We start from the raw sequence: 16,067 nt of genomic DNA, 5'->3' as shown, positions 1-16,067 counted from the left end.
TCCCCTAATTCAGTGAGTAAGACACGCTGATTAATAGCCCCACTGCTGTACTGGACCGCAACTCTTAAAGGGATAGTTCACCCTAAAATTTATTTATTTATTGTTCAAAGGAGAAAAAGATTTTGGACATTTGTATATGACCTATGTAAAAACAAAAAAAAATGTATCCCAAAACAAAAAACAAAACTGTTAATATTTATAAAAAAAAAATTAAAAAAAAGATATTTGTCAGTGGCCAAACATTTCTTCAAATACTGTAAATATGTATTAATTTATTTTGGTGCTGTCAAACGATTAATCGCATCCAAAATAAAAGTTCTTGTTTGCATTATATATATGTATTTGTACTGTGTATATTTATTATTTATAAATAAACACACACACATAGACTATATATTTTGAAAATATTTACATGTTTATTCATTTATATATACACTTATATTTTATATTATATATAAATATATTTAATATATAAACGTAACATTTTTATTACATGCATGCGTTTGTATTTATATATACATAATAAATATACACAGTATACACATTATGTAAATAAAAACTTATTTTGGATGCGATTAATCATTTGACAGCACTAATTTATTTATTTATTTTAATTTAATGTTTTATCCATATATATATATATATATATATATATATATATATATATATATATATATATATATATATATATATATATATATATATATATATATATATATATATATATATATATAAAGACTTCAAAAAAATAAAATTTATATTAGTGGTAGAACATTTATTTGCATTTTGCTGTAAATATTCAACCTGTACAAATGAAAAATGAATTTCTTAATCTCTTCAAATTTTGCTCTATGAACTCATATTTAAAGTACAACCAAATTGGGCAAAATATTTAATATTGAAACAAACAAGCAAGAGCTGTGAATGTCTAGAACTTTCTATTCTACGAATAACAGGCGTTTAAATTCAATGTAGAATATCTGAAACGCTCTTCAGAGTTCTGTGGGAACCGAGTCCGTGCGAGAAACTGAATGACAAAAGCACCATTAGACCTGTAATGTCCTCATTCATCATTCAACGTCTGATCAAATTCCACCACTACGAGTTAGAATCGAATCGGTCTACCTATCTGAGCTTCTTAACTTCACACAAGCAGCTGAGAGACGGACAGCAGTCTAAATGAACAGCACGCGAGGTAAGATAATGCTGCTATTATGCAAGACGTCACTGTCACTCTAATTTCCCTGTCCACCGCGTCGCATGTGATCTGTCTGGGTTTCACAGACTCATTATCTCTACTCTGATCAATATATGATGGACGGGGTGATGCAGACACGGCAGTGGAAACTATTGCCCGCCACACAGACGGAAAACATGACTGAGCCATATGGCCCACAGCTATGATGGAATCAGGCCATCGGGACACAAGAGATGAGTCCAACCCAAAAACACAATCAGGATCAGAGCTCCTGCTGAGACCAACATATGCTGGACTTCAAACTATGGCTTTACTCCTATGACAAACCCGTCAAAGTATTCTAAGATAAAACCATACAAACTAAACAATAAAAGGACAGTAAATTAAGCAACAATTATCAACAGAGATTAAACCAACAATCCTTTTAAAACAAGTGTACCGCAACAAGTAAACCACGCAAAAGAAACATTAATTATATATATATATATTATATATGCATATGCATACATACATTCATAAATTTTTCTAATTATAATAAAATAAATGATTAAATCTATCATCCATCTCATTAATTACAAATAATATTTATTAATTATTTATTAACACACACACAAATAAATATTTATAAAAGTAACTTAAATAAATAGTATTTATTATTATATCCAATTGAACGCAAATACACCTTTATTTACTTATGTAATAAGGGAAATAAAATATATAAGTAAATAAGTCAGTAAGTAAACCGGTAAAGAATAAGTAATAGAATTTAAATAAGTAGCTAAATAAATATTTATACAATTAAAAATGTTAATATGCCCATACATATAATTAAATATGTAAATATAAATATTTACAAGTAATTAATTAAATAAATATTGTCAAGAAAACCACTTAATCTGTCGGCAAACTGTTTTGCCAGGGAGTTTTTGTTTGTGTCAATGCTCATACTTAAATTCTCTCTCAACCAAACATTGGATGTGTTGCACAAAAGTGTCTGCATTGCTTTCTGTCGATTGTATTAAAATGAAAGGCTACTGGCTGTTCAAAAGAGGGATAGTCCCGATATCTCCCAATCCAACTTGCTGTTCGAATAAGAAATGCTTCAAAACAGGAAAGAAAACCAATAGGAGTGACTTTAATCTTAAACATCCTAGCCCAGACCCCCCCAAAAAAAAATATAATAATAATAAAAAAAAAAAAAAAAAAAAAAAAAAAAAAAAAAAAAATCACACCAGTGTGTCAGAAACATAAAAGAAATACACAGCTTTTCCAAAGTTCTTAATTTCCCAACTATCTCCTTATAGGTTGTTAAACTGCTTTGAAAAACCCACAACAAGCAGAACTAAGTTAGAGAGAATAAGAAAGAGGAGCACAGCTCATAAGCCTGCCGCATCTCCAGCATGCTGATGCTGAATCCCTACAGGTTGCAGGTGCAGAGAGGACACTGACACAAACAACTCCTGTTCTCATTACACCGACAGCATTAATCCATTCAACCTGTATTTATGTTTCCTCTAACATCTAATCTCACTGCGAACGGCCTGATGAAATCACTGCGACAAAATGCATTGCTATTCAGCTTATAGGCGTTACTGATTACAAACAAGCAAGCGTGAGCATTAACAATCTGATTCTGTACAGCAATGGCATGAACAAAACAGCTGTTCATTTGCACGGCCGATTTAAGGGAGGAGAAGTTAATTTAGAGCTATTCGGAGAGATCTAACTTCATAAAAACTGTCTGCACGCATGAAAGACAGACTAATGTGGAGGGTAAATAAGCAAACAAACAAAAACAACCGAAAGATTAATATTACTATTAGTAGTAGTGAATTACTACTACTACTACTACTACTACTAATAATAATAATAATAATAAACAATGCAAAAAAGCAAACCAAAATATTAAAAACTGACTCATGTGAAGGGTAAACAAAAACCATTTAAAAAACTGATGATGATGATAACAACAACTATTATTATTATTCTTTTGGTTTTAATGTTTTGTTTTAAGTTTTTGTTTCAACTTGCTTTGAGTTTGTAGAACTATTATTACCATCCATAATAAAACATTTATTGTTCTTCTTATTTTGTACAATAATAATAATAATAATAATAGTAATATCAAACCAAAATAAAACTAAACCAAAAACATTCAAATAAATAAAATAAAACTAAAATAAAATACATTTAATGTTTTATTGCTGGTTTATTATTATTATTATTAAATTAATTAATAATGCATTCATTTATAAAATTGTATTATTATTGTTAAATTATTAAGTAAAATAAAAAGTTCCAAGACAAACTCAGACATACTCAGCACCCAAAGGAAATCATAAATAATGATGTTGTGCTGAATCCTGGAGTTATGGAAACCTTTTTAAAGCATCATAAAGCACTTTATTTTTTCTTGTAGGTTCTGACAGAAGTCATTTATCTCATAATGAAATTATTTCTTTATTGCTGAGTCTCAGTGCCTCTCTCAGATGCCCCATTTCGTCACATACAATTGTGCCAAATCACCTCAATTCAAGTCATCAACAAAAATAAAGCTGCCAATATATCTCTGGCCTTCAGGGAAAGGGTGGCCTCAAGCAATTATTGCTGTGTTAAGGGCAAAAATGACCTTTAGAACCAAAAAAAAGTACCAGAAAAAAGAAAGTAATTTTCTTTGATCCCACCTTACAGACAGAGAAAAGGAAGGAAATGGCAGCGATAAATGACAGTTTTGGACAAATCACATTTTTGGGCAGTCAGAAAGTTCAGAAGCATAAATGATTAAGATATAACTTTACAAACAGGGCCTGAAATGAATGTTTTGACAAACATTTTTGTCAATGGTATGTGTTACTTTATATAATTTTGAGAAAAAAGAAAAAGTCACCTTGACATTGAATTATTCCGATTTTCCCAAGTTAAAATATGGTTCAAATCAAAGTCGATTTGGAAGAGGAACGGTTATGATTTACATAATCCAGAACCAAACCTCAACACCCTTTTGAGTGAACATCTTCAGGCCCTCATGAGACACGGCCCGGGATCTTTTCTCAGCTTATTGGAAATGACTTCTGCGGACCTGCGGCTTTGATGTTTAATGCCACGTACAGTCTGCCCACCAGCCAGGAAAGACCTGACTCACAGGCTGAGGGCATTGTGGGTCAGAGGGCAGTCTAAACAGCTCTGGGTCAAAACAGCCCTTCTCTAGCTCCATACCAGCACACACATATGTGCCCCATAACCCTATAAAGCATCAAAAACATGGTGATTTCATTTAGTGCACGGATGTGAAACCAGCATTTGCACCTGAGTTTCTTTCCTAAAAATAAATGGCAAAACAAAGTTAGAATGACAATAACAGCTGCTCTGTAGCATTAACAGCGAGTACGTCAATTTATTTTTCAAATAGGAATTTTGGTAACACTTTAGAATAGAGAACACATTCACTATCAACCATGACTTTTCACTCAATAAATTCCAAATTTTCTGCTTGTTAATAGTTAGTAAGGTAGTTATTAAGTTTAGTTATTGGGTAGGATTAGGGATGTAGAATAAAGTCATGTAGAATAAGGCTTTAATACGTGCTTAATTACTACTAATAAATGGCTAATATTCTAGTAATATACATGCTAATAAGCAACTAGTTAAGAGACCCTAAAATAAAGTGTTACCTGAATTTTAAATGGAAAAACTCGTATTACATAAAAGAAAGAAACAAAGAAGGAATTCAAATACCAATACTTAAATTTTGGCCAGTACTGAGAAGCTTACATTGCATTCAAGTTACAGTTTTTACATTTGATCAGCTCTTGCTTTCCCTGGGAATCGAACCCATGACCTTGGCGTTGCTAGCGCCATGCTCTACTATTTGAGCTACAGCAAAGCCTATATACACACATACTGAACAAATTCCAAAAAATCCTTATAAAGTTATGCGACTGAATAATTCTAAACCGCAAGTCGTTCATTATATTTAATAAATGAGCCAAAGTGGCTGCCCCAGTGGATACAACTTCCACTTCATTGCTATTTTCTGCCAATTTCTCCAGAAGTGGCGATTTTCTGATTTACAGCCATATTGTTTTGTGATATTCTGATTTTGCCCATAAATGAAATGTGCATGGAAACAGAGCTCCGGATCCCAATCAAGCGCTCTTCTCCAGAACAGATTCAGCTCCTCCAACACAACTGGATCAGATACCACCGCCGTTCACTGCTGCCTCAGAAAACGATAGCGTTCATGTCGTCTAACACATCTGCACTGAATATTCCAGATAAGACCAACTCTGTAGAAGCTGAGTCCTTGGGTAAAGATCTGCAATATCATTGACAGCGTGCGAATTCTCAGCCAAATAGAACAAAAAAAACTGCAACTGACGCAACAAGCCTCTTTCCCAAAATCAAAAATTTTGATATGAGATACATCTAGAGCTTTATTTAAGCTCTGTCAAAGGCCTTAAATAATAAACAGAGGACTATCTGGCAAACTTTTGATTAAAAAAAAGAGGCCCTCGGACGGTTAACATGCCAGATAGGACATCTATTGGGCTTTCCTTACACTACCACATGACAAATAATCACACACATCTACATAATTGGCACTATTGACGAGTCTGCATAGGTGGAGCGTTATCAGGACAGATCCGAACCTCCAGGGCTTCAGCTCTGATTTGTGTTATGGGAGACGATAGGACAGTAGCTGCCATTAGATTTCACTGCACTTATTTATATTGACAGCAAATTCAATAATGAACTCACACTCCCACAGGACCTCGACTGAACCCAGAGAACTCCCGTATGTCACATCCATAATGAAAATAAATGACGCTAAAGGAAAAAGATACAATTTAATTCAATCATCATCACACCACTCATTTTTGCAGCAGAATGTCAGCATGGCTGCAATTCAGACAATTACATATAGAGTCACTTACACGTCAGACAAACATTGACCACCCAGTTTGTATATCCATCTACGCCACTGAAAATAGTTTGAAAAGAACAGAGAATCGAGTTCAAAGCTTCTCGTGATCACTTGGCTCCAGTGCCGTACTGCTCACCCACAACTGTTACGCTGTTCGTTCAATATAGTTCAAAGATAGTTTTCATGTTTTTATTTTGTTCACTACATATTTACAATATTTTTACTTGTGCTATTTCTTAGATTTGGTCACTTTAGATTTGGTACTCTTATTCAAAATAGTGGAAAATAGCCATGGCTGGATAATTTCATGTTCAATCACCCTGGAGTGCTCAAAATTGTAAATATGAATGGGAACATGGGTGAATGGGAAGATATTTTACTCATAAGAATTTTTAGGGGTACCAATAATTGTGTCCAACGTGTATTTGAGAAAAACATTTCATAATGAGATTTCCCCCCATTTTCAATTGTTTTAGTTCAATGACAGGTTAGACTTTTGTGATTTTTTTAAATAAAAGATCAAAAGGATTAATAATGCAGGTTTACTTTCAGAGCCTTCTTTGATCATATTTACCAAGGGTGCCAACAATTCTGACCACGTCTGTATATAATATATAGATTAGTAAAATTATATTAATAAGTAGTATATTAATAAGTAATATATTAGTAAAATATAGCCAATGATTTCTTCTTTCTAAAATGCTTAACTTTAAGTTTCCATTGCTGTTGTTTCCTTTTAACAGAAAATAGCAATCACTCTTGAACTAAAATGAAACACATCCTGTAAAAAAAGTATGTTTGCAGTTGAGAAATATTTTAACACGACTGTGTTAAAAGGAACTCTGACGCTCTTATTTCAAGCCTGTGCACAGAGCGAATCAAAAAATGATTTAAAAAGTCCTGCTCAGATTGAGACAAGACCATGTAGACCTCAAACTGGAAAGACCTGCAACCCCCTTCTAGTCTCGACCTGTATGGCACAGCGAGGAGCCATTCCCCCATGAAAATGATCGATGAATGTTTTACTCCACATTGCCAGTTCTGACATATATAAAGTACTGGACCATTATAGAATTTAATGCCTCGCTACCCACATATGAAATAAAAGAGATTTTAATATCGCTGTGAAAAGATGTATTGCTGTTCTACATAACAAAGGACACAGGCACAAAGACATTTATCACTCTTCGGTTTGGTTAGCTGCTGCAGAATTCCCAGATCTGCATTTGTAACGGCAAAACGCATGACGCTGCACTGCGGTGTTGCACCTCTTTATCAGCGGGGTCATCCATCAATAGTGAGGAGGAGCGGGAGGCTGGCGAATGGGACGGCAGAAGCAATACTGATGTCAGCGACTGGTAGGCACGGAGAGGATCTGTGGGTGACTACGCAGGCATCAATAAGAGCCAAACAGTGAGTGCACACTTTTTCAGCAGTCGTGGTTCCCAAAGCATTTTTCCCATTAATGTGGAATTACATAATGAAACTAACTGTATAAGAGGGATGCATGGTATATTAGTACCATATCAATTATCAGCCATTTTTAGACATTTTTATTAGATTAGTATCAGTGATTATTAAATGTATCAGCTCATACTGGATTTGTATCATCATAAACTTGCATTTCGTTACTTGTTATTGGCAACTAATGTGGCTTATCCACCAATTTTGGACCTATTGAAAACTAGTAACACATAGTTAGGCCAGGACTAAAATTATCCCATGGTTTGCACAATTACAATTAGGGATGCACAACATAAAAATTTGTCAATTTCATATTTATTTATATATAATAATAAAATAAACTTAAAAAAGTTAGAATCTGCAATATATATAAATTTTGCAAGGAGATTATTAATTTGAACCATGCTATTTAAAAAAAAAATACAATTATGGGAAGTAAAAGTTTTAAAAATAAACGTGATACCTAATTTTACTAACATAAAATGACTGACTGATTTGTTGAAATGAAAGATTTAGTTATAATATATATATATATATATATATATATATATATATATATATATGTATATGTATATATATATATATATATGTGTGTATATATGTGTGTGTGTGTATATATATATATATATATATATATATATATATATATATATATATATATATATATATATATATATATATATATATATATATATATATATACACACATACATATACACACACATACATATATATATATATATATATATATATATATATATATATATATATATATATATATATATATATATATATATATATATATATATATACACACATACATATACATATATATACATATATACATATACATTTACTGTTTAACAATAAAATAACAAAATTCTGGTCAATACTTGCAAACTGAAAATGAATTTTTAAAATCAATGCTTCACTAGACTGTAACTCAGGATTTATAAATATAAAGCACAATATATTTCAAGTGAACTGCAAAACATTGAGCTATACAAATCTATACACTGTTTGAGTGTGTAGAGGGGCTGACTTATTTTCTGAAGAAAACGGATAGGATATGAAAATCCTCAACCACACTGTGGCTTTCTATAGTGGTTCGGCTGTTGTGGCTCTGATCCAGGTATCGGATCATTGGGAGTCTGTGCAGAACTTCCTCCAAAAGCTCTTTTTGGAAAGCAGGGCGTAGATTTATAATAAGGTCTACAGGGAGCAACTATATTCATCTCTGATCAATATGCAGTCACAGTACAGCTAACTAAGTTGTACAAAGCTCAGACTTGAGCAAAAAAAGTTAGCTTTTTTGGATGTGGAACAGGATCAGGCCACAGCATGAGACCGATCTAAATCCATGCTCCAAGGAGAATAATGTATGTTTCTTCAACGTATGCTAGACATTTATTCATCAGCAGGGGACAGTTATTTTGAAAGGCCATTGCAGATCCTTTACAATCCAAGACAGCTTCTCCTACGTCTGAACCAAGGCCTTATTTACAGTAATGGATGACAGAAATAAAGATCAAACCTGCAAAAGCATCTCTGCCTTCAGGTTTTCATTCCTTCTCCTGTGTTCTGTAATGCATGCAACAAGGAGAATGGCTGTAATCTATATTTAAATAAAGGCTCGACCTGGAAAAAGCAGAGCAAGATGAGAATGAAGACCACATGGAGAAACATCAAAAGGTTTAACATCTATATGACAAAAAAGAGGGAAGATTCAGAAACATGGACTAAATAAAGAGCAGGGTGCATCCTAAACAATTAAAGAAGACAGAAAACTTTTGGTGTTTGTTAGACAAAACCTTTGCATAGTCACTGTATATTGATGTAGAATTTAACTGATGTTTGGTTACTTGCTGTTTGCTACTTACTTGGCTCATCCACCAATTTAGAGTTAAAAACTATCTAAAACTAGTTAGACCAAGATTAGAAAAAGGAAATAAATAAATAAAATAATCCCATGGTTTAAATTAGAGTATGCAAAAATACAATTAGAGATGCAAAAATAAAATGTTTAGAATGGACAGAATAAAAGATGGACAATTTTGCAATTATATTATAAATTTTAACAGTGTTTGTGTTATTAAATATTAACTTTGAGTGCTAGATGATGCCAAACATATTGAAAATGTAAATTATTATGGGAATAAATTTCATATTTTAACTATTAGCAAACATATTTCTGTATATACCCAAATCAGTTTATTTAAACAAAATAAAATTATTTTTGCATATTAAAACACACACACACAGTATTGGCCAATACCCAATATGGTACCAATATATTATGCGATATATAAATAGCAACTAATAAAATAAGATGAAACATTTAAATCACAGGCACTTTTTTTATTATTCAATAAACAAGCTATTTTTGGAGGAATAAATACATTGTGGTAAATACTGTTGCTGTGATATAAAATTACTCATACCATGATATACACGATTTTAGTTACGCCACCCACCTCTGTGTGGGACGGTGAGAATGAGACAGAAGAAGAGAGAGATTAGACACTTTCATTAATCTTATTTAGCGGTGGAGAGTGAATGCCCTTGATTAGAGATCTCAGCTCGTCTGCAAAGCGTCTCTCTGGCATCACCTGCAGAGCGGCAGCGAGCAGGTGCTCATCTGCTCTCTCCACCCCGCTGCTCCCACGAGCCCGCGCCGCAGTCTTAAGACTGTCGTTTTGTAAGACAGTTATAATTCCTCAAAGCAAACGAAAGAAACCTCAAAGGGCCCAGAATCACAGAATGCTCCAGACCCCAGGCACCCATGTCTTTAGATGGCTTACTTCTAAAAACAAGAGGCGCTTTTCACCAGCTTCTGCAACAAGCGCCGAGTGTAGAAACAGCTCTCAAACAATGCCAGCTTTGAAAAGCCATTCCCATCAGCCTGAATGAACACACTGAACTCCCTCAAATCTGACAGGCTTCGTGGTGAGATGCACAGCGGATCATAATAAAATCAGCTCCGGTTTTGACTTTGACAGAAGGAACGAAAAGACCCTGCTCTATTAATCGCCTTAAAATAGCACAGAAATGATGTAAGACCTGAGAGGACACAGTAAATGCTGAAACGCTTTTAAGCGCGCTGCTAATGAAAGTGCATTACAATTTCTTTCTTTGAATAATCCAGAATTGATTCTTCCCAAGATTGATCTGTTAATCCAAGCCTCTGAGTGCATATGAAAATATTTGCTAAATATTGGTAGCATGTGTCCCATTTCGTCCAGTTCTACAAAATTACGCCCACTAAAGTATAAATATCATGACCATTCACACATCTCATTAAAAATAAACTGTGTCCTAGCGGGTAACATTTTCCAGGCAGCTTTTCAATATGCTACTTACTCCAAAACTGAAAGTATGCTGTCGTCTGTGTCATTATATTAGCTTTGTGCAATAACCTATAAAAGCCAAATATTTATGCAAATGTGAGGGGAAACGTGCATGAGCATTGAGCGATGAAGTGATTATATAACACTAACCGAAACAAGCCATTTTTTCAAACTGAAATAAATAGTAAATCAGTATCATTATCCAGCCTTAAAGTGTACACAGTCTGAATGGTAACACGCATGTCATCAGAGTTGAAAAGTGAGAGGTAAATGAATCCAGGCCTGTGTAATTTCACCTCTGAGGCTGCCGTATGTCTCTTCTGGCAAGTCATGGAAACCTATCACAAAGGCTATATTCATAGCTCCTTTGTTAAATAAATTAATGAAACTCTTAAATTCTTAAAAAGCTGGGTCATATTACCAAGAGAAATATATGTCATTTTCCATTGGTCCTCCACAGTTTGAATCAGAGAACCTACTGGGTGATGCATTTTAAAGAGGTCATATGATGCGATTTTAAATTTTTCTTTCTCTTTGGAGTGTTACAAGTTATTTGTGCATAGATAAGATCCCTGAAGTTGCAAAGACTAAAGTCTCAAACCCGTCCACGCCCTCCTAAAACGGCTCATCCAAACACGCCCCCACATGTCTACATCACTGTGTGGGAAGATTTGCAAAACACCGCCCAAATGTATACGCAATGAAAGAGAGTGTAAATTTTTATTCTCGCTGTAGTATTGTTGCTGCCGCCGCGACGCTGTGTTTCGTTGTGAGAGCAAAACTACTTTGTTTGGGCTTCCAAAAGAGGACACAACTAGAAATCAGTGGTTAAGTTGTATTTACAACACTGTTCCAGAACAGTTCAACCCAAATATTAGAGTGTGTGCAGCGCATTTTTCAGAGAACTTAAAATTAACATTATACACAAAGGCTGTTTCTATAAACTATGGCAATTCCAACTTTGCAAGGACAGTCTAGCGCTTCTGACTCACAGCCTTAAGTATGTTTTCATATTTAAAGAATTTGCCACTGACTATTCAAACGTGAGTTTTGAGCAGTGTAGAGTAGCGCTTGTTGTTTGTCGTATCTCCGATCAAAAATGCAGACATGGGAATGTTTACGCAGCGCTAAGCAATGCAACGCGTAAAAAAACAGTATAAGACATTATAATCAGTAATTATGTCCCCACTGGATGCAACAAATGCCTCATTTATAATGGGTTTTACTGTTTTAGTCTAGTGGCGCCGGGACACCGCATCACAACAGGGTAAGGGGGCGTAACATTTCCATCACACGCTTGAGGTATTCGGCCAATCACTACGCACTGGATAGCTGGCCAATCAGAGCACACCTCGCTTCTCAGAACGATGAGCTTTGTAAAAATCGACACGTTTCAAAAAGGCGGAGCATAGAAGAGCAACAATAATGTACAGTATGTGGAAAATAATGTTTTTTGAACCTTAAACGACAAACACATTGCATTACACCAAATACACAAAATAATGTGTACCTGAAAGAGAAATCAATGCATTATTTTTACACGGTTTTCACTATCTGAACACTACTAAATAGTAATAATAATAATAATGTTTATTATTATTAATCTTATTATTATTATTACAGCATATATAATTCCGTTCAAATGTTTGTGGTCAGTACGAATTTTAAAAAGATTAAGAAATTAAAACTTATATTCAACAAAGATGCATTAGATTTATCAAAAGATACAAAAACCTTCTGTTTCAAATAAATGGTGTTCTTTTGAACTTTCTATTAATCGAAGTGATTTCCACAAAAAATATTATGCAACGGTTTCCAACATTTCAAAAAATGTTTCTTGAGCAGAAAATCAGCTTATTAGAATGATTTCTGAAGGATCATGTGACACTAAAGACTGCAGTAATGATGCAGAAAATTCAGCTTTGCCATCAGAAATAAATTACATTTAATAAAATGGTCACACATTATTTTCCCATTCTCGCTACTAACAAACCATTTACTATGCCTTCTCTTCAATAAACTCCTAATTTGCAGCTTATTAATAGTTAGTAAGGTAGTTATTGAGTTTAAGTATTGGGTAGGATTAGGGATGTAGAATATGGTCATGCAGAATATGTCCTTTATAAGTACTAATAAACAGCCAATATGTTCATAATAAGCATGCTAATAAGCAACCAGTTAAATAGTGAGAAATGGTCCCTATACTAAAGTGTTACCAATAAAATAATAAACAAGAAACTTTTTTTGTAATGATGTTTGACTTCTTCAAACAACTGAACCATAATGTCAACTACATCAATTACATTAATCAAAACAGATATTCTGAACACATTTTTGCTGCTGATGTCAGCAGACATTAAAACATCTGCCTTAATAGTCTCACAGTTGTGAGTCACAAAGAAAGGACAGATCGTGAAAATGGAGAGAAACACACTGCAATAAAATCACTGCAATGATCACAACTCGATGTATCGCTACATAACTAGTGCCTACAGTTCTGATAAAAGGCCTCAGAGATACCCTACACATCAGCAACAGGCACAAAGCAACAGTTTGTTTTGCACATGATTTAATTTGCTGCATCTTACCATCAATCTTCTACCTTTCTTTTCACCGCATGAACAGTCTCTGTGTTTGAGTGTATCGCTGCAGATTCTCTTACCTGCTATTATAAAGCAGCGGGTGTTGCTCCAATCTCTTACAGCCTTGAACAAGATCTTCCTGCTGCGAGTCTCCACTTCTTCCTGAAACGCAGAGGAATAAAGCATCAGGCTAGAGCTAAAGTGGTTCTCTCTACCGATCCTGATCCTAAGAGCAAATCTAAACTGAGAGGACTCGGTGAGAGAAATGAGCACCATAAATGGAGAAATTCCCCCAAACCCAGCTGTCACACGTTTTGTACTTCATTTACACTTAATCACTGTTTAAACACCTCCTCTCTGCTTCCACATGCAACTGGGGAAGCTTCAGTTTTTCTTCACAAATAAAGATATTTATTACATTATAGACACACACACACATACAGTATACACATGAACAATTCCAATTTTATGTTTTTGAAAGCTTAATAATCAAAGCTGCATTTATTTGATTAAAAGTGCAGTAAAAACGGTAATATTGTGAAATATTATTAAAATTAAAAATATCTCTTTTCTATTTGAATATCTATTTCAAACGTAATTTATTCCTGCAATATAAATCTATATTTTCAGCATCATTACTCCAGTCTTCAGTGTCACATGATCCTTCAGAAATCATTCTAGAAACGTTTTTAATTATTATCAATGTTGAAAACAGCTGTGCAGCTTCATACCTTTGTGGAGACCTTGGTAAACTACCATTCTACTACCATTTGGTAAACTACCTTGGTAAACTACCATTTGTGGGAAGTCGTGGCCTAATGGTTAGAGAGTCGGACTCGTAAATCGAAAGGTTGCGGGTTCGAGTCTCGGGCCGGCAGGGATTGTAGGTGGGGGGAGTGAATGTCCAGCGCTCTCTCCACCCTCAATACCACGACTGAGGTGCCCTTGAGCAAGGCACCGAACCCACAACTGCTCCCCGGGCGCCGCAGCATAAATGGCTGCCCACTGCTCCGGTGTGTGTGTGTGTGTGTGTGCATTTGTTCACTACTCACTGCTGTGTGTGTGCACTTGGATGGGTTAAACGCAGAGCACCAATTTCGAGTATGGGTCACCATACTTGACAATACGTCACAACGTTTTTACTTTTACTTTATTCTTAAGTAAATAAGATTAAAAAAATAATAATAAGTGGCTGATGAAGTGGTTTCTAGATTATATTATAACATTACTCTTTAAAGTCAACTTGAAATACCATCTAACAGACTTTTTTTTTTTTTTTTTTAATCAAGCAGACTAATAGAAACGGCGAGTGGTATCTTTCAAGTGGCACTAACTAGGGCATGTTTTGAAAATTTTATCTCACTGATGTCATTGCATCATCAAGGTTGACTTCTTCCTGGCAGTGGACTTGTTGGCACGAGATAGCGTTTTACAAAGCAGACTGCAATCTTTAAAGGCCTCAGACTGTAGTTCATAGTGAAAATTGGTTCAACCTCATCATCTGTGGCATAAAGAAAGGCTGTCAAAAGAGTGACTGCCCCTCTTTGTCATCATAAATACAGACCTGAGAGCTAAGGAAAGAAAACTCAATAGAGGTTTCAAAACAGATGACATCACTGCCGCCCTGAAATGGAGATCTAAAAATAGGAAGCACATCCCACCAAAGGAGAGTGACAACATACTCGGGAAAGAGAAAGACAGGTGTATAGAGACTGTAAATATACCTCCTTTCACAAACATAATAACTTTTATTACCTGCTCTTCACTGGCGGATGCGTTTTCTCAACATAAGATCTATTCAATGACCAGATGTGTGGCTGTGTAATACTAAAACTAGGGCTGGGCAAGATATAAACAGGCAAACCAAAAATTATTCAGACACCAGATATCATTTTTGCTATTTTTTTTTTTACTAGTGGGTGCAGGACACTATAGTTCATTCATGTATGTGAGGAAAGTAAAATTAAGTGAACTGTGACATACTGTATTATACCCCAAAATTTTTCATACAGTGGAATATCAGTAAAATTGAAAACAATTTGGGACCAAAAGTTATTCAGACTATCATTATATGCTTAAACATTGTACTCATGGAAATTACTAAAGTAGTCAAACCTGTTCATTAGAAGGGGCACAATAGGGGCACTTTAAAAGTAAATTATGATAACTGTGATATTAATTATACTAATTTTTATAAAATCACCAAAAGAATTATTGAATAAATTTAATATTCAATATATCATCCTGCACTACTGAGTCCAAAAAAAAAAAAAAAAAAGGTGTTGAAGTGTTAGGTGTAGAAGAAAAAAAATAAAGGAAGCCCGACAGCCTTATTTTCTGCCTCAATGCAACAAAGCAAAGCTAAATTTAATGGCTTGGTTTTCCAGATAGAAAACTTTTTGTGACAACGTCAATGGTTGAACCTGAGAGAAGGAAAGAACTGGTATAGCAGCTGGCATGGATAACTGCCCAAACACTTGTCAGCAAGCAAATAATAGATGTGTTGAGAGTCAGCGAGCAGAAAACAAAGGCTGGATTGGGTTATGGGCAGT

At 34.4% G+C, this 16,067-nt stretch overlaps 1 protein-coding gene across 1 annotated transcript in view; it reads right to left on the bottom strand.

Annotated features, from left to right (window-relative positions):
• The window catches only part of adarb1b (adenosine deaminase RNA specific B1b), a 139,770-nt gene that overhangs the window by 77,512 nt on the left and 46,191 nt on the right, over window positions 1–16,067 (bottom strand). Inside the window, exon 2 of the mRNA XM_079427133.1 lies at window positions 13,596–13,677. The gene's annotated coding sequence lies outside the window, so the exon portion shown is untranslated. The remainder of the gene's footprint in view (window positions 1–13,595; window positions 13,678–16,067) is intronic.

The sequence above is a fragment of the Barbus barbus genome (genome assembly GCF_936440315.1).
Source record: "Barbus barbus genome assembly, chromosome: 10".
Lineage (NCBI taxonomy): Eukaryota > Metazoa > Chordata > Actinopteri > Cypriniformes > Cyprinidae > Barbus > Barbus barbus.
This window is presented reverse-complemented; position numbering and strand designations above follow the sequence as displayed.